This window comes from Lotus japonicus, chromosome 4, assembly GCF_012489685.1.
Source record: "Lotus japonicus ecotype B-129 chromosome 4, LjGifu_v1.2".
In the NCBI taxonomy this organism is placed as follows: domain Eukaryota; kingdom Viridiplantae; phylum Streptophyta; class Magnoliopsida; order Fabales; family Fabaceae; genus Lotus; species Lotus japonicus.
In genome coordinates, this window is record NC_080044.1 from 56,634,609 (window position 1) to 56,659,393 (window position 24,785).

Here is a 24,785-nt window from a genome sequence, read left to right on the forward strand (position 1 = left end):
TTACTAAAGTGACACCCGAAATTCGGGGCGTTACAAGAGCGAAGCTGATTCTGCGCCATGTCGATGTAGACCCAGGCTGCAATCTGTGTGCTGAAGAGAGTGAGACGGAGGAGCATCTTTTTATGCATTGTCCATCAGCTTGTCAGGTCTTGTTTGCATCACCTCTGTCTCTCCGCGTTGATAATTTTCTCACGTTTGCATATTTTTGGAGACACATTCATGAGCTGCATGATAGTGAAGTTATGGCTCTAGTCCAGACAACTATTTACATGATGTGGGAGGCCCGTAATCACCACTAGTTCCAGCAGCGACCTTCTTCAACGGAGGACATTCTCCGGCGAGTAGCAAGCGTGCAGGCGGAGGTGCGTGTAGGTGCATCAGCTCCAGCTACGATTGAGATAAATGTGGCTTGGTGCGGACATGTTCGTGGCACTTATAAGTGCAATTTTGATGCTTAATTCGTGGATGGGAGACCGACCGGTTTGGGTATGGTGGTTCGTAACCATAGAGGCGAGGTGATGGCCTCTGCGTGCTCCTATCCAGTTCATGTTACCATTCCTCTTCTGGCTGAAGCAATGTCCATGAGGTGGCCCTTACAACTGGCTATTGATTTGGGTTTCCGACGAATTTCATTGGAGACAGATTGCCTGCAGTTGTTTAACCACTGGCATGCAAAGGAGGATGGTCGGTCGTATTTGAGTTATATTATTAGTGATTGTCGTTTATTGAGTTCTGCTTTTGATTTAGTTTCTGTTATATTTGTTCGCCGTAAGGGTAATGCGGTGGTGGATTTTTTGGCTAAGAACTCGGAAGCTTATACCGATATGGTATGGGTGGAAGAGGTCCCTTTAGCCGCCGCACTGCTTATTGATCGTGATGTAATGAACCTTTTGCTAGTTGGCCTTTAATATATTTGCAGTTGAATTTCATAAAAAATAGTATCCATTCACGTTTTAAGAAAATTATATTATACATTCAACAGTTAAAAAAAGAATTATTAAAATATGCTTCTTTTTTACTTTATTTTTTACGGTTAATTGCAAAAGAAAATTAAATTGATTGTTATAGTATCCATTCGCAGCAAAATTAAAATATTCGTTCATCAATGATGGCATCTTTTGTTAGTATATTTATTACAAGAGCGATTGTAGAGACTTTCAAGCTCAAAAATTATAAAGTATTTGAAGTGAGATTTGACTTTGAGGCTATACTTTATGTTCTAAGTCTAGAGAAAGTGAGATAAGAGGATTTGACTCTGGGTATGGTTCTCTTATTGAAGCAGACAATGTCAAAAAATTTCACAAAGATTCTAGTCGTTGGATCAAACGGTGCTTTAGTGTACTTGTGTCAGGTACATTAAATGCATGACACTATTTGATGAAGACTTTTTGCCCAAAAGAAGTAGTCTGTCAGTTGGTAGATAGCATTGGTCTTTGCTTTTATCCGTTGAGAAGCAAATATGGCAGCGTGATGGTGACAATGTTGTACTCCAGCTTTGGCCATTGTGCTTTGTCAGATCACGTGCTCTCCTCTTGAAACTTCTTCTCCAAGTTTGTCTAATATCTTTTTGTGATTCAAAGATAACGCTCATTCTTCAGACGATCTTCTTCGGTTAGATGATCTTCTTTCTTCCAATGGTCATTTTGAGTAAGACGATGCGCTTTGACCAATAGAATGCAGCTTCTTCAAAGGGATTGAACTGTCGTTTTGTGTAGGCAGTTTAGTCTTGAACAAAACAACATAGTCATAGACGATAAGTCAAAGTGTTCCTAAAATATGAAATTTATAGTGTTCCATTATGCCTTTAAAATTGTTATCGTACAAAACATGATAAACGATGTAATTAGACGTTTGAACTTAACAAATTTAATATAAAATATAAACAAAATAAAGTATAATTTTTTTTGTTGTAAAAAAAATATATAAACAAATGGTAACTCACGCGGTACCAACGTCGTCAATGGGGGAGCGTCAATATTTAAGAGGCAATAACAAAAACTTGAGGAAGCATTTCAACCATAAAAGCATCTCCAATGATAGTATCTAATGTTAAATACATACTCATATGAATCTATTACCATTGAAGTACATATTCAATTCAAACATGACAAGGATGAGTATGTGAGAATGAATATTCTACACTAGACTTGAAAAGTGAGCTTGTATTTATTGCAATCACTTACAATTAATATAATTAGTTAAAATAGAGATAAATAATAAATAATGAAAGGAGGCTTGTCTGGCTTGATATGATCATAGAAAACAATAAACTCAAACTATCATGCATGGACTCATGAAGAGAAATAGATAAATTGGCTGAAACAAAATATAAATGAACCATGACTATTCATATTACAAATTAACTAACATTTAATACCCCATATTAAACATTTGGGATAGAGTAGATATTTCAAATACACATCTTTTTGTAGCACCGGGCTCTCTAGAAGCATTTGAAGCTTTGCCCATTAACCTTGAAAAATGTATCCTAGCCTTTCCTTTTTCATTTCCACCGCACCATGAGGAAAAACGTTAGTGACAATAAAAGAGGCCTCCTATCTTGAGGGAAGCTTATTGGGTATAAGTTTGAGATGAAAGTTGAAAAGAAGAACTTTTGACCCACATAAAACTCCTTCTTCAATATCACTTCATTATGGTTGTCTTGTCTTCTCCTTGAATTTCTTGTAGTTTTAATAAGCTTTTAGATGAAGCTCCTCAAACTCTTGTAACTCTAGCTTTCTCTTCATTTTAGACTTCAAAACACAAATTGCAGCACTTCATTGCCCAATAAAATCGATGCCCAAAATTGAGTCCATATGGATACACTCGTCAATCCACAAACTCGCCAAAATTGGCGAGAATAGGTTAGGGTCGGTCAACCTGCCCTACCCAACCTACAATCCGACGAGCCAACAACAACAAAATATTGAATTACCTACGATGATGAGGATCACTCTCCCTGCCCTGTGGGGTCCCCGCCTTGTATATATAAGTAAAAAAATACAATAAAGTACTTCAAAATATTGAACTACCTACGATGAAAACTTCACATTTTGGATGGGTTAAATGCTTGAGAAAGTATTGAGTTTTATACTTCCCATTTTAAATGAGTTGAATTTAGTACTTTACGTTTTAAATTGTTTATTTAGTAAGCTTCACATATTGTGTGATGAATTTCATTTAGTATTATTTTAACTTTGTTATACATTTGTATGAAATTTGATGCAGTTGCATTATCAATTGTATTTTTTAAATTTATTAAATTAACTTATGTATTTTATATATTTAATTTAAAATTTTAATGACATACTGGGGATCCCCGTGAGAACCTGTGGGGAGATAGGGAACGGGGATGGGGTGAAAATTCACACCGCCGTGGGAAATGGGGATCGGGACGGGGAAAGAGGAAATATGTGGGGACGGGCCCGCCCCGCCCCGCGCGGGTGCCATCCCTAGCCTGAAGCGACGAGGGCAAAAACTTGGGAATTGGGTTTGGCGCCCCACCCCTTAGGCTCCCCACCCCACTTAAAGTGGGGAAATTACCGTAAAGTCCCTCCTGAAAAGAATACGGTAAATGATATACCGTTTTCAATACGGCCAATCATTAACCGTATTTTATTTAAACGTATAACAAGGTGACCGCGAGTGGGTTTCATGGGTTTCACTGTAAATACGGTTAATGATTTACCGTTTTCAATATGGTAAATGATTTACCCTATTTAAAATAAAATTTTATTTTTCTTATTTAGTAAAAATATTTAAAATGCATATTTAATCAGTAAAAATAGATAATTTATTTAGTGAATTCTTTAATATTGATATAACATAGATAGCAGAAATTACTTAGATAATTGAGATAAATTAGATAGTTGATGCTAGTGCTATTAAATTTGTTTGCTTTGAATAGATAGCGAGAATGAAGGGCGGAAAGAGGTCTTAATCTACTAGTGAGGTGGTAGGGGTATAGAGGATGCTAACACTTTACTAAATAAATTATCTATTTCCACTAATTAAATATGCATTTTAAATATTTTCACTTCCCGGCAAAAACCAGTGAAAACCGAACGAAAACTCACAGCACACAACGAGGGCTTCGAACTTCGCTCGTGGTTCGTGGTGAGGGTTTGTTTACAGTTGCAGCACCCTAAGGAAGAAGCTAGGTAACGCTCTGTGGTTCTCACTGTGAGAACTGAGATTCGTAGCAATCAGCATCGTTAATGAAGAGTGAAGAAGAAGAAGAAAACGATGAGTACATGGAACTACGTCGTCACAGCTCACAAACCCACCAACGTTACCCATTCTTGCGTCGGCAATTTCACCGGCCCTCAAGACCTCAATCTCATCGTCGCGTAAATTCGATACTCCACTCTCTCATTCATTCTTAGGGTTTCTCCTCACTCACTCTTCAATTTTATTCATTCATTCCTCTTTGTTTTTCTTCCAGGAAATGCACCCGTATCGAGATTCATTTGCTCTCTCCTCAGGGCTTGCAGGTATATCCCATTTCTTTCTTGTTTTCTACTCTCTTTGCATGTTCCTTCTTGGTTGAATTTGTAATAGAGTAAGATGAATGTGAAATTTCTCTTTGCAGCCCATGTTAGATGTGCCCATTTATGGAAGAATTGCCACCCTTGAACTCTTCCGCCCTCATGTAAGAAAGAACAAACCAGCTACTTTTCTTGAATTTTATCTATTTTTTTTGTAATTTTATTCTGACATAATAGTCCCCTCTTTGCTGGTTTGGTCTCAAACAGGGTGAAGCACAGGATTATCTGTTTGTTGCGACTAAGCGATACAAGTTCTGTGTTTTTCAATGGGATCCTGAGACTTCTGAACTTGTTACAAGGTATGAATGAGAAGAAATATTAATTGTAATTAATATATATTTTTTTTAAAAAAATTCATCAATTATTGATGCTGGGGTGTCAGTTGCTTGTTAGTGCTAATACGTTTAGTTAGTTTAGGAAGCAGAAGTTTGTATGCTGTGTGTGAAAGACAGTTTCGTATCTTTGGCGCAAGCATCTTTATTCATCAAAACTGAATTGCGCATTTGTATAAGCCTAAAATTGTCAATAGTCATTGAAGCAAGGCTTTCATATGTCACCATTGGCTAAAGAAATGAAAACATAATAGTGTTCGCGATGTGTGTTTTTTGCGTGCTTGTTAGTTTATCAGCTGCTTAAACACTATGTATGGCCAGAAAATCCTGGTTGATGAGTTTTGTATCCTCTCTTAGGAGTTAGAGCCTATGAAGAAGGCAATTAGCATCCTTTTGAAAATAACCATGATCCCTTAGAATTTTAGGGTCCTTTTGAAACTAGCAATGATCCCTTAGAATTTTAGCTTCCTTTCTTACTTGCTTTCATCTCCCTTCCATAGACTGAGCCTCACGTACTAGGCAGCAATTTTACTTTCCTTAGGGTGGGATTAATGGTTGTTGGTTCTTTGTTTTAATCAGTGGTTTAACCGCGAAAGCTGGGAATTTCAGTGAAGAATGAAGGTTAAAAGTTTTTCTTGAGATTGTTTTTGTTGAATGTATAGCGGGACGAAGATGTAGGGTTAAATTAGGCATTGTAACTCAATTCCAATGGGATCCCCAGCTCATAATTTCACTTTGGTGTACTTTTTACAATTAGAATCTTGTGTGTGTGTGTGTAAATTATAAATTGAAATGTTTAGTAAGAGGCTAAGAGCAATGTTGTTTATCTCGTTTGTTTGTTGGATTTTCTGGATTGTTGTCATCCAGGGCTATGGGGGATGTGTCTGATCGTATAGGACGACCCACAGATAATGGACAGGTATATAAATTGTTTCACTTCTAATTATTCATGGGCGGTGATTGTGTTCTCATAGTTCTTATAATTTTTAACAACACCAATGTTTTTTCTAGTTTAAATTCAGATGATTATTGTTCAGTTCATTTGAGCATTTATACATTTCTCTTTCTGCAGATTGGCATTATCGATCCTGATTGTAGGTTGATTGGACTCCATTTGTATGATGGCTTGTTTAAAGTATGTAACTTCCTCTCGTTCATTATCCTGCAAAGATGTTAGATTAGAATGACGATACATTCAGGTTTTCAGTTTCATTTTAACTACTTTGGTGATTCACTGTTCATTGACCTTCCAGGTTATTCCCTTCGATAATAAAGGACAACTCAAGGAAGCGTTTAGTATTAGGTAATCCTATTATCTTTTAATTGTCTCCACACAGAATTTATTTACAATTTGTCCCTCATTACTTGGTGTGCATAATTGTAGCAACTGAGAGTTTTTCCTTGATTAATTATTACCAGTATACCACAGTCCTAACTGTTTATGTATGACCGTGTTGGATATTATAACATGAGATAACTTTCATGCGTCATGCATTTGGGTCAATAATGAACTTAGATGTAGTTTTCTCGGAGAGAAAAAAGGAAGTATGCAGATACTTTGATTAGCTGGTTTAATCTATGTTTAGTTGAATAGACGGTTTGCAAGCTAAACTTTGTACCAGTTAGATGATTAAGATACTGATGAGCATAGACCTTCAATTAAGAAGGTGTATGAGAGAAGAAACAAGAGGAAAGTCACAACTTAGTGTGACTGTTATTGTTAGTTGATCTGTTAATAAACAGCTGGCATGGTTAGTTGTTTCTGTTAGAGTACAGCTGGCTAATTTTGTTAATAGTTGTGATTCTGTTAGAACTACTGAGTAGTATAAATAAGGGAAAGGGGGAAGTTACAGGGAGTTATTCCGTTGGTTAGGATTTGGGACATTCTGGATCTCGAATTCCAGAGGCTAGGGTTCTTGTTAGTGTTCTTGATTCTTCTGTGTAATTCCTGAGAATTCAACTTCAGTACTTGAGGATTGAGTCTCTGTTTTCTTCAATAAACCAGTAGCATTTCTGTGAGTTCATCAATTGGTATCAGAGCTCCATCCAGGAGCTGTGGTATCGATTTGTCTATGGTAGCGAGCAGAATGGAAGCCAGAGTGGAAGCGATTGAGAGATTCATTGAGGTTCTGAATCGCGATCGCGAGGAAGAACGCAGGAATCGCGAAGAAGACAGGAGGATTCGCGACGAAGAACGGAGAGAGCGTGCGATCGAGCATGAACGCGTGGAGCAGAGGTTTCGCAATCTGGAAGCTATTGTCGAGACGATGACGCGCCGGCGAGCCGGCGAGCACGGCGACAGCGACGGCGAGCAAGAACGCCGACGAATGGAGGAGGAGCGCACCTTGAACGGAGGACAACCGGGAAGCGTAAGAGATGAAGCTGATGCGCGAGAGAATCTTCAGCGCACTGCAAATGCACAAACAGAGCGTTGGAGGAAGCTTGACATTCCAGTTTTCCAGGGTGAAGAAGATGCGTACAGTTGGATTCAGAAATTGGAACGCTACTTCCGACTGAAGGGGGCGACTCAGGAAGAGAAGGTACAAGCGATTATGGTGGCCTTGGATGGAAAGGCATTGAGCTGGTACCAATGGTGGGAAACCTGCAACCAGGTGACTACTTGGACCAAGTTCAAGGAAGCCATGCTGGAACGATTTCAACTCACCTCGAATTCTAGTCCATTTGCGGCTTTGCTGGCTTTGAAGCAAGAAGGTAGTGTTGAAGAGTTTGTAGGACAATTTGAGAGATTTGCAGGAATGCTCAAGGGAATTGATGAAGAGCATTACATGGATATTTTTGTTAATGGACTCAAGGAGGAAATTGCAGCAGAAATCAAGTTCTATGAGCCCAAATCTCTAACAATCATGGTCAAGAAAGCCTTGATGGTGGAACAGAAGAACCTGGCTGTGAGCAAGGCTGGAATTGGCAGTACTAGCAGGTATAATTCCTCTTTCAAACCACCTTTTAGATCCATAACTTTTCAGAAATCTGTGCAAATTGATACTGGACAGAAAAGTGGTAGTGGTAGTGTAACTCAGGGCACAGTGCAATCATCTAGTGGTAGTGTTAATGAGAGAGTAGGAGTTAAGCCAGCCAGGGGAGGAGTTTACAGAAAACTCACTGGGGAAGAAATAAAGGAAAAGTTGGGAAAGGGGGAGTGTTTCAGATGTGATGAAAAGTTTGGACCAAACCATATCTGTAAGAATAAGCAATTCAGGGTAATGTTGCTGAGGGATGATGGTGAGGAAGAAGAGATTGAGACACTAGAGCCTCTCACTGAAGAAATTGAGGAAGCTATGGAGTTAAAGCACTTGTCACTAAACAGTATACAGGGAATTTCTTCAAGGAAATCTCTCAAGGTTTGGGGAAAATTGAAAGGAACTGCCATAGTGGTGCTGGTAGATTGTGGAGCAACACATAATTTCATTTCTCAGTCCTTGGCAAGAGAAATGGAGTTACAAATTACAGAAACTCCAGCTTACACAGTAGAAGTAGGGGATGGACATGTAGTGAAAAGCAAGGGGGTGTGTAAGAATCTCAGTGTGCAGATTCAAGGATTTGTGGTAACTCAAGATTTCTTTTTGTTTGGATTAAGAGGAGTGGATGTTGTGCTTGGTCTAGAATGGCTAGCAGGATTGGGGGACATCAAAGCCAATTTTGAAGAGCTGACCTTGAAGTTCAAACTGGGAAATAAAAAGGTAGTCCTCAAAGGGGAGCCTGAATTGCTGAAGAAGAGAGCTTCCATGAATGCATTGGTTAAAGCCATTCAACAGCAGGGAGAGGGATATGTGCTTCAATATCAAATGTTAGAAAAAGAGGTGGCTCAAGCAGAGGAAACTCCAGAGTTGTTGAAGGCAGTTTTGTCAGATTTTCCAGCACTGTTTGCAGCACCTACTGAATTGCCCCCTCAGAGAAGACATGACCATGCCATTCATCTGAAAGAAGCATCCATTCCCAACATTCGGCCTTACAGGTATCCCCATTACCAAAAAAATGAAATAGAAAAGTTAGTGGCTGAAATGCTCAATGCTGGAATCATTAGACCTAGTATTAGTCCATATTCAAGTCCAGTGATTTTGGTTAGGAAGAAAGATGGTAGCTGGAGATTTTGTGTAGACTATAGGGCTTTGAACAAAATCACAGTCCCTAATAAATTTCCTATTCCAGTCATTGATGAACTCTTAGATGAGATTGGTCCAGCTAGAGTGTTTTCCAAAATTGATCTGAAATCAGGATATCATCAAATTATGATGAAGGCAGAGGAGGTAGAAAAGACAGCATTCAGGACCCATGAGGGCCACTATGAGTTTTTGGCGATGCCCTTTGGCCTCACCAATGCTCCTTCCACTTTTCTGTCTCTGATGAATGAGGTGCTGAGACCAGTTTTGAGAAAGTGTGCTCTAGTTTTTTTTGATGATATTTTGATTTACAGTTTGACCATGGAGGAACATGTTGTTCACTTGACACAAGTTCTGCAATTGATGGATCAACATGATCTTAAAATCAATGGTAAGAAGAGTGTGTTTGGAAGGGGCCAGATTGAATATCTAGGACATGTGTTATCTGCTGGAACTGTGGCAGCTGATCCCAAGAAATTGGAAGCTATGTGGTTGTGGCCAGTCCCTAAAGACTTGAAGAGCTTAAGGGGATTTCTAGGTCTTACTGGATACTATAGAAGGTTTGTCAAGGATTATGGCAAGATAGCTAGGCCTTTGACACAGCTACTGAAAAAAGATAGTTTTCAGTGGGGACCTAGTCCCCAACAGGCTTTTGAAGCTCTTAAGCACACTTTGACAGAGATACCTACTTTGGCTGTTCCAGATTTTTCCAAGGTCTTTGTTCTGGAAACAGATGCTTCAGGTACTGGTCTAGGAGCAGTTTTGACTCAGGAAGGGAAGCCTCTGGCTTTCTGGAGTGCTACACTCTCAGATAGAAGTCAAGCTAAATCAGTTTATGAAAGAGAGTTAATGGCAGTGGTCAGAGCTGTCCAAAGGTGGCGACATTATCTCTTAGGAAGGCATTTCATAATTAGAACAGATCAAAAGAGTTTGAAGTTCCTTACTGAGCAACAGGTTGTGGGAGAGAGGCAGTTCAAATGGATTTCCAAACTCTCAGGTTATGACTTTGAGATACAATATAAGCCTGGGAAGGACAATTCAGCTGCTGATGCCATGTCCAGGAGAAGCTCATATTGTGCATTGTCAGTTCTTAAGGTGAATGACTTTGAGGAGTGGCAAACTGAGATGTTGCAAGATCCCAAGCTACAGGCCATTGTACAAGATCTGATTGTGGTTCCTGAGGCTCATAAAGGGTATACTTTGAAGGATCACAGGTTGTTTTATAAAGGAAAGTTGGTTCTATCCAAGCAATCTTCTAGGATTCCAATTCTTTGCAAAGAGTTTCATGCTTCTTTGTTGGGAGGACATTCAGGGTTCTTTAGAACCTATAGAAGGTTGGCTGCAGTGGTGTATTGGGAAGGGATGAAGAGTGATATAAGAGATTTTGTGGCAGAATGTGACACATGTCAAAGAAACAAATTTGACAATCTCTCCCCTGCAGGGCTGCTTCAACCATTACCTGTGCCTACTTAGGTTTGGACAGATGTGTCCATGGACTTTATTGGTGGTTTGCCTAAATCTAATGGCAAGGATACAATCTTAGTGGTGGTGGATAGGCTGACAAAATATGCTCATTTTATTCCATTAAGGCACCCTTTTACAGCTCCTGAAGTGGCAGCTTTATTTCTTCATGAGGTAGTGAGACTTCATGGGTTCCCAACAACCATAGTCTCAGATCGAGACTCTTTATTTCTCAGTAGTTTTTGGAAGGAACTGTTCCGAGTGTCAGGCACACAACTGAAGTTTAGCTCAGCCTACCATCCTCAAACTGATGGCCAGACTGAGGTGGTCAATAGATGCCTTGAAGTTTATCTGAGATGCCTTACTGGATCCAGGCCAAGGAAATGGGTTACTTGTCTTCCTTGGGCAGAGTTTTGGTTCAACAGCAATTACAACCGATCTGCCAAAATGTCTCCTTTTCAAGCTCTTTATGGTAGGGAACCACCTGTGCTTCTTCAAGGGACTACAATTCCTTCCAATATAGCTGCAGTAAATGATTTGCAGGTGGGGAGGGATGAATTGCTATCAGATCTGAGAGCTAATCTTTTAAAATCTCAAGACATGATGAGGACATATGCAAATAAGAAGAGGAGGGATGTGGATTATCAAATTGGTGATGAGGTTTTTCTCAAGTTACAACCTTATAGAAGGAGGTCTTTGGCCAAGAAAATGAATGAAAAATTGAGTCCTAGGTATTATGGACCCTATCCTATTGTAGCAAAGATTGGGGCTGTGGCTTATCGACTTGAGCTACCAGCTCACAGTAGAGTGCATCCTGTCTTTCATGTCTCTCTCCTCAAGAAGGCTGTGGGGACTAATTTTCAGCCTCAACATCTCCCAGCAGCCTTGAATGAAGATCATGAGCTTTTGGTGGAACCTGAATCAGTGCTGGCTGTTAGGGAAACCACAATGGGCCAGATTGAGGTGCTAATTCAGTGGCACTCTTTACCTGCTTGTGAGAACAGTTGGGAATCTGCTGCCCAGCTCCATGAAGCTTTTCCTGATTTTCCCCTTGAGGACAAGGTGAAACTTTTAGGGGGGGGGGTATTGATGAGCATAGACCTTCAATTAAGAAGGTGTATGAGAGAAGAAACAAGAGGAAAGTCACAACTTAGTGTGACTGTTATTGTTAGTTGATCTGTTAATAAACAGCTGGCATGGTTAGTTGTTTCTGTTATAGTACAGCTGGCTAATTCTGTTAATAGTTATGATTCTGTTAGAACTACTGAGTAGTATAAATAAGGGAAAGGGGGAAGTTACAGGGAGTTATTCAGTTGGTTAGGATTTGGGAGATTCTGGATCTCGAATTCCAGAGGCTAGGGTTCTTGTTAGTGTTCTTGATTCTTCTGTGTAATTCCTGAGAGTTCAACCTCAGTACTTGAGGATTGAGTCTCTGTTTTCTTCAATAAACCAGTAGCATTTCTGTGAGTTCATCAGATACCTATCCTCCCTTGGGCTCCTTGTCTCTGTCCTAAAGAAATCAATTATCATGGTAGAAAAAGACCTTCTTATCAATGATGATGCTCCATTTAGCAAATGTACATTGGACCTTCATTACTAGGCGTGCATAATTGTAGCAACTGAGGGTATTGCCTTGATTAATTATTACCAGTATACCACAGTCCTAAATGTGTATGTATGACTATGACCTAGAACCTTTCATGTTGGATATTGTCATGTCTCTACATGAGATAATTTTCATGAGTCATGCATTTGGGTCAATAATGAACTTGGTTGTAGTTTTCTCGGAGAGAAAAAAAAAAGGACGTATGTATATGCTTTGATTAGCTGGTTTAATCTATGTTTAGTTGAATAGATGGTTTGCAAGCCAAACTTTGTACCAGTTAGATGGTGAAGATACCTATACTCCCTTGGGCTTCATATCTCTGTCCTAAAGAAAATCATTTATCATGGTAGAAAAAGACCTTTTTATCAACAATGATGCTCCATTTATCAAATGTACATTGGAACTTGTTTAACAAATCTTTAAACTGCAATGGTTTTTGTGGAAAAATTCATGGATGTAAAACGATGTAGATACTGTTCAGTTTCTTTATGTCTTTTACATCATGTCCCCTTTTACTTTGGGTAATGGATGTGCTGGGAAAACAACCGTAGCTTTATGCTCCCCTGATATGATTGTGGCTTGTGAGTTGCTTTGTGTACAACTTTCAGTTGCCATAGTATTTAAGAGAACATTTATATATATAAAGCTATATATATATATATATATATATATATATATATAGGTGTAAGTTATTTGTTAGTTCTTAAAATGTCAGAGTTGACAGCAATGAGTTTGCTGACAAATTTGACAAATATAAATTATAAGTATAATAATTTATGTTTCTGTTTCTGATTTAGTTTAGTTATTAAAATTATGATGTACATTTTTTTCAGGCTTGAGGAGCTCCAAGTTTTGGATATTAAATTTCTCTTTGGTTGTTCAAAGCCAACTTTTGTGGTTCTTTACCAGATTTGTAATTCTATTCCACCTTTTGTTTTGGGGGTATTATTAGTTCATCGAATAGACTATGTCCGTGCTGTTAACTTGTTTGCTGTTTTCCTTTGCTACACTCATTTATTTTTGGGTTTGGAAGAGGTAGTCAGGGAGTGGAAGCGGAGAAATCTACAACGCCTGTTTCTGTTTGATTTTATGCATTTATCTTATATGGATAGAAGAGCATGGGCTCTTGACTCCTCGAGGAGAATTCTTGTTTCCATTTCCTTTCCACACTGGGAGAAAAATCCTTTTTAAGAATTCCATTTGGAAATCAAGCTAAATTTATTTAGAAATCTAAACACCTCTTCATAAGGAGATGAAAGTTGTGGCAGCATTCAGTTTAAGCGGTCCTTTGGTGTTTGTAGTCAGAGCAGAATGCTTTTCTCTTTGGTTGCAAACATAACTGCTTTTAACACAACCATTTTGATGGCTTTGGAATGACAGGACAACAGAGATGCTCGTCATGTGAAGACGTATGATGGTTAATCTGAAGGATAAAGATTTTGTTGAGGGTCCATGGTCCCAGAACAACCTTGATAATGGGGCTGATTTATTAATACCAGTTCCCCCTCCTCTTTGTGGTGTGCTTATTATTGGTGAAGAAACCATAGTATACTGTAGTGCCAATGCTTTCAAAGCTATTCCAATCAGACCTGTATGTAAAAGAACTGTTTCTGCTACTTCCATTTAAACCATCTGCGGTGAAATTTTAAATTTGATGAACTGTAACTGTATTACAAAGTTTCTGGGCGTATCTAAATTATACCTTTTGATCTGCTTTTCAGTCAATTACAAAAGCATATGGAAGAGTTGATCCTGATGGTTCTAGATATTTACTTGGTGACCATACGGGATTGCTTAGTCTGCTTGTAATAACCCATGAGAAAGAAAAGTAAGTGATCACCCAATGTCTTGTTTTACTGTTGGCTTAACAGATTTATTAATCTTCCCTGTGCATAAATTTGTTGATTAAGGAAATAATCTGTATTTTTCCTTAAAAAACCAACGATTCAGTATTTTAACTGCTGAATATTATGGTTTGTCATGTACATTTATTTTTTAGGGTTACAGGACTGAAAATTGAGGCCCTTGGGGAGACTTCCATTGCATCTACAATATCATACCTTGATAATGCATTTGTCTACATTGGTTCAAGTTATGGAGATTCTCAGGTGGGATAATAAATTTAAACATTGTTGTATAAATTTTTATCAATTCCATATCGGTGATAGTTAATTTTATCCAAAGTTCTGACTCCCCCAAGTCCAACTATTTTTTTTAACTTAGCATGGAGAACTCTGAATTATGTATTATTTGTATGTGATGTGGAATGTGCATGCTATGTCGGAAGTTGGGTAATTGCCCATGTATTGTATTGAGAATTCGAACTCTTGAAAGTTATAGTTTGAACTATAAAGGTAGTTCCGAGAACAGTGTTTGCTTTTATAGTAAATGGCAAGGTTATCAAACTCAAGTTTAGATTTACTCAAGTTGTAAATTTGAGAGACTTTTGAAATGTTACTTAAAAAATATTTTATCACCCACACATAATTTAACAGCATATATATCGCAAATATTTAGCATTTCAACTTCATGACAAACAAATTCACAATAATAAAGTGAAAAGAAGTCAACAAGACAATATAAGGATGAGCCGCCTCCTGTTCTTAGCTGCTTCACCAAAATCTGTATAATGTAGCTTTTGCAGTACTTGATGTTTTTCTTCACTGTTTACCCTGGTCATATTGCTTTTAAGACTTTGACATGTATTATGGCTTATCCTTAGGTGCTTACTTTTTCTTCCATATTCAGACATGATAAGGTATTAACAATTTCTGATGGATGAAATACAGCTTATAAAACTAAATCTACAGCCTGATGCAAAAGGCTCTTATGTGGATGTTTTGGAAAGGTATGTCAATTTGGGGCCAATTGTTGATTTCTCTGTGGTAGACCTTGAAAGGCAAGGCCAAGGTCAGGTTGTAACCTGCTCTGGAGCTTACAAGGATGGTTCTCTTCGTGTTGTCCGTAGTGAAATAGGGTTCAATGAACAGGTCAGTTCCCTTCCTATCGGCCCAGTGTGGGACCTCTGCACCTGAGACATTTTGAAAAAGATAAATTAAACTTTATCAAACAACGCATGCTTTGTAAAATATTATTTCATTGATGTAGGCATCTGTAGAACTTCAAGGTATCAAAATGTGGTCACTAAGATCCTCAACAGATGACCCTTTTGACACTTTCCTGGTTGTAAGTTTCATAAGAGATACGAGAATCTTAGCAATGAATATTGAGGATGAGCTGGATGAAATTGAGCTTGAGGGATTCTGTTCTCTAGTACAGACATTATTTTGCCATGATGCAGTTCACAATCAACTTGTACAAGTAGGTTCTGACCTTATTTTCATGCTTTGGTGTTTTTCTTCTTTTCTTGTTGATTTCGACACCTGCATCTCTCTATCTAACTCTAAGAAAAATGGATGCTGAGAAAGCTATTCATTCCGCAGAATTGTTGTCATATGAATTTACAATCAAAAATAATTAGGCTTTCTATTTATTATGTTTTTCTACATGATTGCTTTCCATGGATTTTTATGTTATTTCTCAAGTAATTGAATATTAAATTTAAAAAATGCACTGTTAGGATCCAATTGCAAGGTAATATTGGAACTATGCGATTCTAGTGTGGGTTTCTAAGGCCTTGGGCTCTCCACAACAGGTAGCTTTTGTGGTATGGTTCTCCCAAGGCTCTTAACAATTGGTATCTGACCCTTCCACCATGTCTGTCAACTAAAAACGAGCGGCAGCATTGCGTTGTTTGCCTGGGGACTAATCAATGGGCTGGTGCACAGCCAGTCTACGTGGGCATTGGGGTTGAAGAGCGTGGTGGGATGTCAGGATCCAATTGCAAGGAGTGAGGCTTGAGTCCCTGATAAGAACCTTGGGAGAACCACACCACAAAAGCTAGCTGTTGTAGTTGGAGAGTCCAAGGCCTTATAAACCCCACATTAGAATCCCATACTTCCAATGTGGGACTCAAGTCCCATACCTTGCAATGGGGTCCTAACACCCCACCACGCTCCGCAGCCCCGGCGCCCACGCGGGCTGGCTGTGCACTAGCCCCTTGACTAGTCCCGGGCGAACATTGCAATGCTGGCGTCACCACCCGCACCGCTCGTTTGCAGCTCAGAGACATGGTGGAAGGCTCTGATACCATTGATAAGAACCTTGGGAGAACCACACCACAAAAGCTAGCTGTTGTAGTTGGAGAGCCCAAGGCCTTATAAACCCCACATTAGAATCCCATACTTCCAATGTGAGACTCAAGTCCCATACCTTGCAATGGGGTCCTAACAGTCCCATATTGGAAATATAAGATTCTAGTGAGGGTTTATAAGGCCTTGAGATATACAACCACAATGGCTAGCCTTTGTGGTATGGTTCTCTCAAGGTTTTTAACATGTATTACCCTTTCGTATTACAAATACCCACTCATTGTTTTAAACTTTTACATAAAGATTAATGGCATGATTAATCTGGAGATCCTTACATATGCGTTTTCAATCTTAACAAACTCATTTTTTTAAAAAAGTTAGATTTCCCCATATTTTTACTTACTCAAGACAGAAGACAGGACTGCTTTCTTTGTATTACTATGGTGTTTGTACATAGAGTTTTAACAGGGGTTGCTTCAAAGTGTATCCATCAGTGGTTCAAGTTTATTTAGTATGCATTTGCTTTAAATATCATTCTCCATTTTGTAATTGCGGTACTTTGAAATGAAATCAGCTTTATTAAAAGAAGATATATCTTGTGCACATGAAGCAGACTTCATTAAGTGGGATGTGGCTCAGTTGTTGCTGCAATCTTTGATTTTTTTGTTGTTCGAAAAATATACGGAAGGAAATTTGATCAAGTCTAAGGAGAATACACTGATATTAATGGGCCGTAATCTGAGTAAACCAAAAATAACCGGAATCCATTGTAATTAAAATAAACAGATTTGAAATTATGTGTTATGTGTCTTGGAGCTTCTTCTGAAAGCTTAAGTCTTGCATGCTCGTTTGTAGTTTGTCTGTGTAATCTTTGTAAGTTGCTTCCATAAATTAACATTCATCATTTGTACTCTTCTATGTTTTTGGTTTTGCTTATTTATTTTGTTGAAATGGTAGCTTCCAATCATTAGCTAATAAACCAACTTAACAGGTCACCTCAAGCTATGTGAGACTGGTCAGTTCCACAACTAGGGAGCTATGGAATGAATGGCATGCACCAGAAGGCTTTTCAATAAATGTAGCTACTGCAAATGCTACCCAGGTTTGATTCTTCTTTTTTTTAAATGTTAATTTGAGACAATAGGTGATATTTGCTTGATGGTTTTGTAAATGCAATGGGTTCCCTCATCAATGTGGCACTTCTGAGCTGAGGCAGAATCACAGAATCTGTCTCGTTCCCCCTTCCACTCTTTCCCATGGGAACATTGATGTAACTTAGCTGTCAGGATGTTGAAGGTTGGTGCTTGGCTGTCACCCATGAGCAGCTTCGTATCATCAATTTTAATTTGAACCGAGCACCGGTTTTGCTAGTAGATGCTAGTTCTATTTCGATAAAAGATACTGTGTTTAGAAATCTATTGGATCGTTCAAGTAGAATATAACACTAACTGGTGCTATCTCGGGTTTTAAGTTAAAAGGAGAAAGTCAGCAAAGCAACATTAAAAGAATATTTAATAGTCATTAAAATTTTGTTGTTTGGTATGAATGATGATTTGGAATTCCTACGTCATTGGTTGTTTCGAATTGTTAGATCTGGTACTGTAAATCCAAGAGAAAAACCTAGAAATCTGAGGAAGACGATGAACAGTGAATGTGTATTGAAAACTGAGTGAACAGTTAGAAAACGGTTACAGAGATGCCAACTGAATTGCCCTGCAATTCAGTTCTAACCAATCAACTCTATAACTGCCTAACTAGTGAAGACTATGCTTCCCTTATTTATACTAATCATTCCTACTAATCTGCTAGGAATTACAGCTGGCATTACAGCTCAGCAAAACAGAAACACCACAAGGGCTAAAAGCTATGTAACTCGGTTCCTTCTCTCATAAACTTTCCTAATAGGAGGCCTAACTTGACTAACAATCCTATCAATACCCCCCCTAAAAGAACCACCTTGTCCTCAAGGGGAAAAGAAGGAAAAGTCTCCAGCATCTTTGAAGCTCGCTCCCAAGAGTTGTCACTGGATGGCATATCAATCCATTTCACCAGAATAGGTGGCATGGTCTGTGGAGAAAGGTGAGGTGTCACAGCCTTCTTAAGCAAAGAAACGTGAAACACCGGGTGGACTTTAGACGCGATAGGCAGATCCAACTTGTAAGCCACCTCCCCAACTCTGCTCAGAATCTGAAAAGGACCATAATACTTAGGAGCCAATTTAGCGTATGGTCTATCAGCCAAGGACTTCAGCTTATAAGGCTGCAGTTTCAAGAAAACCCACTCTCCAGCATCAATTTGCACGTCCCTTCTGTGCTTATCTGCTTGAGCTCGCATCTGATCTTGAGCTTTCAAAAGGTTCTGTCTCAGTTCAGCAAGTAAAGCATCGCGTTGCTGGGTCAATTGGTTGACGTCCTCCAACCTTGATGGAATAGTGCAGCCCTTTATCAACAAAGGTGGGTCTCTTCCATACAAAGCTTTAAAAGGACTCATACCCGCGGACACATTATAATTGCTGTTAAACCAGAACTCAGCCCAATGCAACCAGTTCAACCAAGTCTTAGGCTTAGGGCCAACGAAACACCGAAGATAGGTCTCCAAACATCTATTAGTCACCTCGGTTTGTCCATCCGTTTGAGGATGATAAGCCGTACTATGCCTTAAATTGGTGCTAGCCAATTTAAACATCTCCTTCCAAAAACTGCTGAGAAAAATTGCATCCCTATCCGACACAATAGTAGAAGGGAACCCATGAAGCTTCACAACCTCTTTCACAAACAAGGCTTCCACCTCTCTAGCAGTGTAAGGGTGCCCAAGCGGAAAAAAATGAGCATACTTTGTAAGTCTATCAATGACGACAAAGATGGTGCCCTTGCCCCGAACTCGGGGAAGCCCCCCCACAAAATCCATAGCAATATCTTGCCATACTTGGCTGGGAATAGGTAAAGGCTGAAGCAGACCAGCCGGGGAGAGTGTGGAATATTTATTCCGTTGACACACATCACACTCTTCAATAAATTTCTTAATGTCACCCCGCATGCCCTCCCAAAACAAGAAGCTAGAAATCCTCTTAAAAGTTCTGAACAGACCTGAATGCCCACCACAAGGAGAGTCATGACATTCAGCCAAGATTAGAGGTATCTTGTTAGATCCCTTTGGCAATACCAGCTTCCCCTTGTACAATAGTCTCCCCTTCTTGAACTCATATCCCGCATGTGAAGTAGGAGAAACAACTAAATCCTGCACCAGCCGTTGTAATTTAGGATCTTGCTGCATTTCCTCCTCCCAAGAATCATCATCCTCAATATTAACAACTGAAATGGCAGCATACATGTCTCGTCTTGATAAGCTGTCAGCAGCAGTGTTCTCTCGTCCCGGCTTCTACTGAATTTCAAAATCCAAACCAATGAGCTTGACAGCCCATTTAAATTGCTCTGCACTGAATAAGCGTTGGTCAGTTAAAAACTTGAGGCTCCTCTGGTCAGTTTTCACCACGAAATGGTGTCCCAAAAGGTAATGGCGCCACTTGGTCACAGCCTGAACCAGAGCCATTAACTCGCGCTCATAAACAGACTTTTGTTGTGCTCTCAATGATAAGCCTTGACTCCAAAAAGCAAGGGGCCTTCCTTCTTGCATTAAAACAGCCCCCAAACCCTTACTAGAAGCATCCGTTTCCACTACAAACACCTTATTAAAATCGGGAACAGCCAGTAAAGGGAGATCAACCATGGCAGATTTCAAGGACTGGAATGCACTTGTAGCTTCCTCAGTCCACTGAAACTTGTCTTTCTTCAAAAGCTCAGTCAACGGCTTTGCCAATTTCCCATAACCTTGGACAAAGCGTCTATAATACCCGGTTAATCCAAGGAAACCTCTAAGGCCCTTAACATCCATTGGAACAGGCCAGGATGTAATAGCTGCAGTTTTAGAGGGACAAGCTGCCACCCCTGCACCAGAAATTACATGCCCCAAGTACTCAAGACTAGATTGCCCGAAACTACACTTTTTCCTATTAGCTCTTAACCGATTTTGCAACAGCACAGCCAACACTTGCTGGACATGAACAATGTGCCCAGCTAAATCCTTGCTAAACACTAAGATATCATCAAAAAAAAAACAAGGACAAACTTCCGGAGAAAAGGTTTCAGAACCTCATTCATGAGAGCTTGAAAAGTGGACGGGGCATTGGTGAGGCCAAATGGCATCACCAAGAACTCATAGTGCCCTTCATGAGTTCGGAAAGCCGTCTTCTCTATATCTTCTTCCTTCATCCGAATTTGATGATAACCGGACTTCAAGTCAAGTTTAGTGAATATAGTTGCGCCATCAAGTTCATCAAGTAGCTCCTCAATGATAGGAATTGGAAATTTATTAGGAATAGTGATTTTGTTGAGGGCCCTATAATCCACACAAAACCGCCAACCACCGTCTTTCTTTTTTACCAAAATAATGGGACTAGAGTAGGGGCTAATGCTTGGTCTTATAATTCCAGCCTCAAGCATTTCAGTAACTAGTCTCTCTATCTCAGTTTTTTGGTAATGAGGATACTTATAGGGTCGGAGATTAGGTATCTCAGCCCCCTCTTTCAAGTGAATGGTATGATCTAACCTCCTATGAGGTGGAAGACCTTGAGGATCCTCGAAAACCTCTGAGAAGTGCTGCAAAACCTCTGAAACAGCTGCTGGAACAACTGAGATCTCAGCTGGTTTCTGCTCAGCGGTGTCATACTGAATTAGCAATCCTTCTCCTTCCTCTTTCAGAATTTGCATGAAGGCACCATAAGACAATTCTGTCTTAGTCAATGAAGGATCTCCCACTAACGTAATCAGCTTGCCATCCTTAGATAAAGTCAGCTCCAACTTGCCAAAGTTAGCCTTGACCTCTCCCAAACTAGAAAGCCAATCCAAACCCAACACCAAATCCACCCCTTGCAGGGTGAACAAATAGAAATCCTGCTCAACCTCTAACCCTTGCAGCTGCAAACACAATTTGGAACACTTTCCCTTACATTTCACCCTATGACCATCACCTACTTCTACAATGTAAGATGGTGTCTTAGCTACCACTAAATCCAACTTCTGTACCACATCTTGTGATATGAAGCTATGAGAAGCTCCACAATCTATGAGGACCACAACCACCTCATTATGAACTTCTCCTTGTATCTTCCAAGATTTTGTGGAAGTCAGCCCCATCATTGAACAAAGAGACAATTGTAAGGACATGAAAGTTTCTACTTCATGAAACTCAGTGTCGCTATCCCCCTCTTCATCTTCCTCCAAAATAATCATTCGGAATTGCTTATTCTTGCATTTATGCTCCCTATGATAGGGCTCATCACATCTGAAGCAAAGTCCTTTCTCCCGTTTTTCTCTCATCTCTGCCCCTGTTAACCTTTTGAAATCACCCCCCCTGAACTTATTCACTTCCCCTGCTTGAGTACTAACCAGAGAAGTAGCAGCTTGGCCAGTTTCATTTTTCTTTTCTAGCCAAGGCTTAGTATCCACAGTTACAGTCTTAGTGTAAGAACTGGTTTTTAGGTGATTATTTTGTTTATTGAAGCTACTGGTTCCTTTCTTATTCCAAACAGCATTCTTTTCTTCAATCATGATTGACTTTTGAATTAAATCAGAAAGAGACTTCAATTCATAAAGTTTTACCTCCACTTGTATCTCCTCCTTCAAGCCATTCATGAAAATTCCCCTTGCAAATTCTTGATCAATGGCCTTCAAAGCTCCAACGTACTTCTCGAACTCTTCCACAAATTCCACCACTGTCCCTGTTTGCTTGAGCGCCAGCAACAACTCAAAAGGGTTCTGCACCATTGATGGCTGGAACCTGCGAACCACTGCCAGCTTGAACCCGTCCCAAGTTGGTTCAGGATTGCACCTAGCCCACCAGTGGTACCAGCTCAACGCTCTACCTTCCATGGCCACTAGTGTCGCTCGCAGCTTCTCCTCCTCTGGAACGCTGCGCAACTCAAAGTAACGCTCCAAACGGTGTGTCCAACCGTAAGCGTCGTCGCCGGAGAAAATCGGAATCTCAAGCTTCCTCCACCTATCGCGCTCGACGTGGTCTCCCTGGGTCCTTCCGCCGCCGCTGGATTCCGCTTCTTCTCTACGCACGGTTTCGCCGCCGCTGGAGTTGATCTTGGCCGCGAGTGCAGCCAATTGATCCTCCGTGCGTTTTGCGCGCGCCTCCGCCAGTTCCAATCGCGTGCGCCATTCCTCTCGTTCTTGTTCCCAATCGTTCGAGTCTCTCACCATACTTCTCGTCTTCATGCAATGCGCAGTTCAAGGAAGCAGAAATCAGGGCACCAGAACGGTGCTCTGATACCAGTGTTAGATCTGGTACTGTAAATCCAAGAGAAAAACCTAGAAATCTGAGGAAGACGATGAACAGTGAATGTGTATTGAAAACTGAGTGAACAGTTAGAAAACGGTTACAGAGATGCCAACTGAATTGCCCTGCAGTTCAGTTCTAACCAATCAACTCTATAACTGCCTAACTAGTGAAGACTAAGCTTCCCTTATTTATACTAATCATTCCTACTAATCTGCTAGGAATTACAGCTGGCATTACAGCTCAGCAAAACAGAAACACCACAAGGGCTAAAAGCTATGTAACTCGGTTCCTTCTCTCATAAACTTTCCTAATAGGAGGCCTAACTTGACTAACAATCCTATCACGAATTTCCTTGAGCAATGACTTTATGGCTTTTGTAAGCATGAAGGGGAGCATTCCCTGGAGGTTTCCAAAGAGCGATATGGCTCTACTTTTCAAATGCCTTCTTCCAGTATTATTATTTACTTGGCATTTCCTTGAATTCTCTAATGATGCCTCTCACAATTAGTTTTTGTATAGTATCGAATGAAGCCATATAAAAGTTACCATTTGAGTGATTTTGCTTCAATCTATTTCATTACTTGTACATTATGCACATTTCAGATGTTGGATTTTACTCCGCACACATTAAGTTTGTATCGAGTTGGTAATTATTGTTACACCTGGATACAGGTTTTGTTGGCCACAGGAGGTGGGCATTTAGTTTACCTCGAAATTGGAGATGGCATACTACAGGAAGTAAAGCACGCCCAACTGGAGTATGAGGTCTCATGCCTAGACATAAATCCAATTGGTGAAAACCCCAATCAGAGTCATCTAGCAGCAGTTGGAATGTGGACTGAGATAAGTGTTCGAATTTTTTCTCTTCCTGACCTGAATCTCATCACAAAGGAGCATTTAGGAGGAGAGATAATACCTCGATCTGTTCTTCGTTGTGCGTTTGAAGGGGTGCGCTTTCCTTGACCTATCTTGTTGTGTACTGTTTTTTTTGCTTCTGCGTAGGGGTGACTAATTTAATTTCTTTTATTTCTGAAATGCAGGAATAACATTTGGGGTGCTCATCTCCCAAGTTCTACTTTCAGAATGGGTATTTCGGATTTTACACATTTAAATGGTTTCGGGGAATAAACAAGATCAGCAACATTAATGTCTATTTTACTATATTGCTCGAGTCAGTGTTGTTAATGGCGGATAGCGTCGCGTAGCGGCGACCCCCAAAACCGCAATAGCGCTGTAGCGTGTAGCGCTACGACCGCTACACTGAAGGAGGAGGAGGAAGGAGGAGGAGGAGGAGGAAGGAGGAGCAGCTTTGTTTTCGTGGGGGAAAAACAGAGGTTAAACAGAGGAGAACGCAGGTTGAAGATGACCCAAAACGCTGTGTTTCAATTAAACACGTGAAAACCCCATAATACCCTTGAAAAGTTTGAAACTGAGTTTAAATATGGGGGCATTTTGGGGCTTTCACCATGAACAGCAGGCCTCCCTTGAAACACTGCGTTTCATTAAAGGATTGAAAACCCCAAAATGCCCTTTAAAAAGTTAAAATAAAATTTAAATCCTGGGGCATTTTGGGGTTTTCGCCCAGAACTTTAGGGTTTTTACCCCTCTTTCTTCATCGCGCCGCAATTGCGCCGCACCAGATCCGATTTTTGGCCGCGATCGCGCCGCTACTGCCGCCACGCGATTTCCGCGCCGCTACACCCCCTGCCGTCGCGCCCAGCCTCCGCGACGCTACGTAACGCCGCGATAGCGCCGCGATCGCGCGCTATTGACAACCCTGGCTCGAGTTACATATTTTTCTAATAATGCTCCAAGGATTTTGAATTGACACATCTGCTAAGCTTCCAACTCATCTTTCTTAACTTCAATGGTAGTTTCCTAGTCTGAAGCTTTCTATTAAAGTGTATTGCTCTTCATTTTATTCTCCAGATATCTTACTTGCTATGTGCCCTTGGTGATGGTCATCTCTTAAACTTTATGTTGAACACAAGTTCTGGCGAGTTAACAGATAGGAAAAAGGTCTCTCTTGGGACACAACCTATTACACTACAGACTTTCTCATCCAAGAATACTACCCATGTATTTGCTGCATCTGATCGGCCAACTGTGATTTATAGTAGTAACAAAAAATTACTGTATAGTAATGTGAATCTGAAGGAAGTGAGTCACATGTGCCCTTTCAACTATGCTGCTATTCCAGACAGGTATATTTGTCTGTTTTAGTTTGA

The 24,785-nt window shown here is 40.1% G+C and overlaps 1 pseudogene; it reads left to right on the forward strand.

The window, feature by feature from the left end:
* Positions 1–4,045: 4,045 nt before the first annotated feature.
* On the forward strand, positions 4,046–24,780 carry LOC130713025 (DNA damage-binding protein 1-like; annotated as a pseudogene).
* Positions 24,781–24,785: the final 5 nt, after the last annotated feature.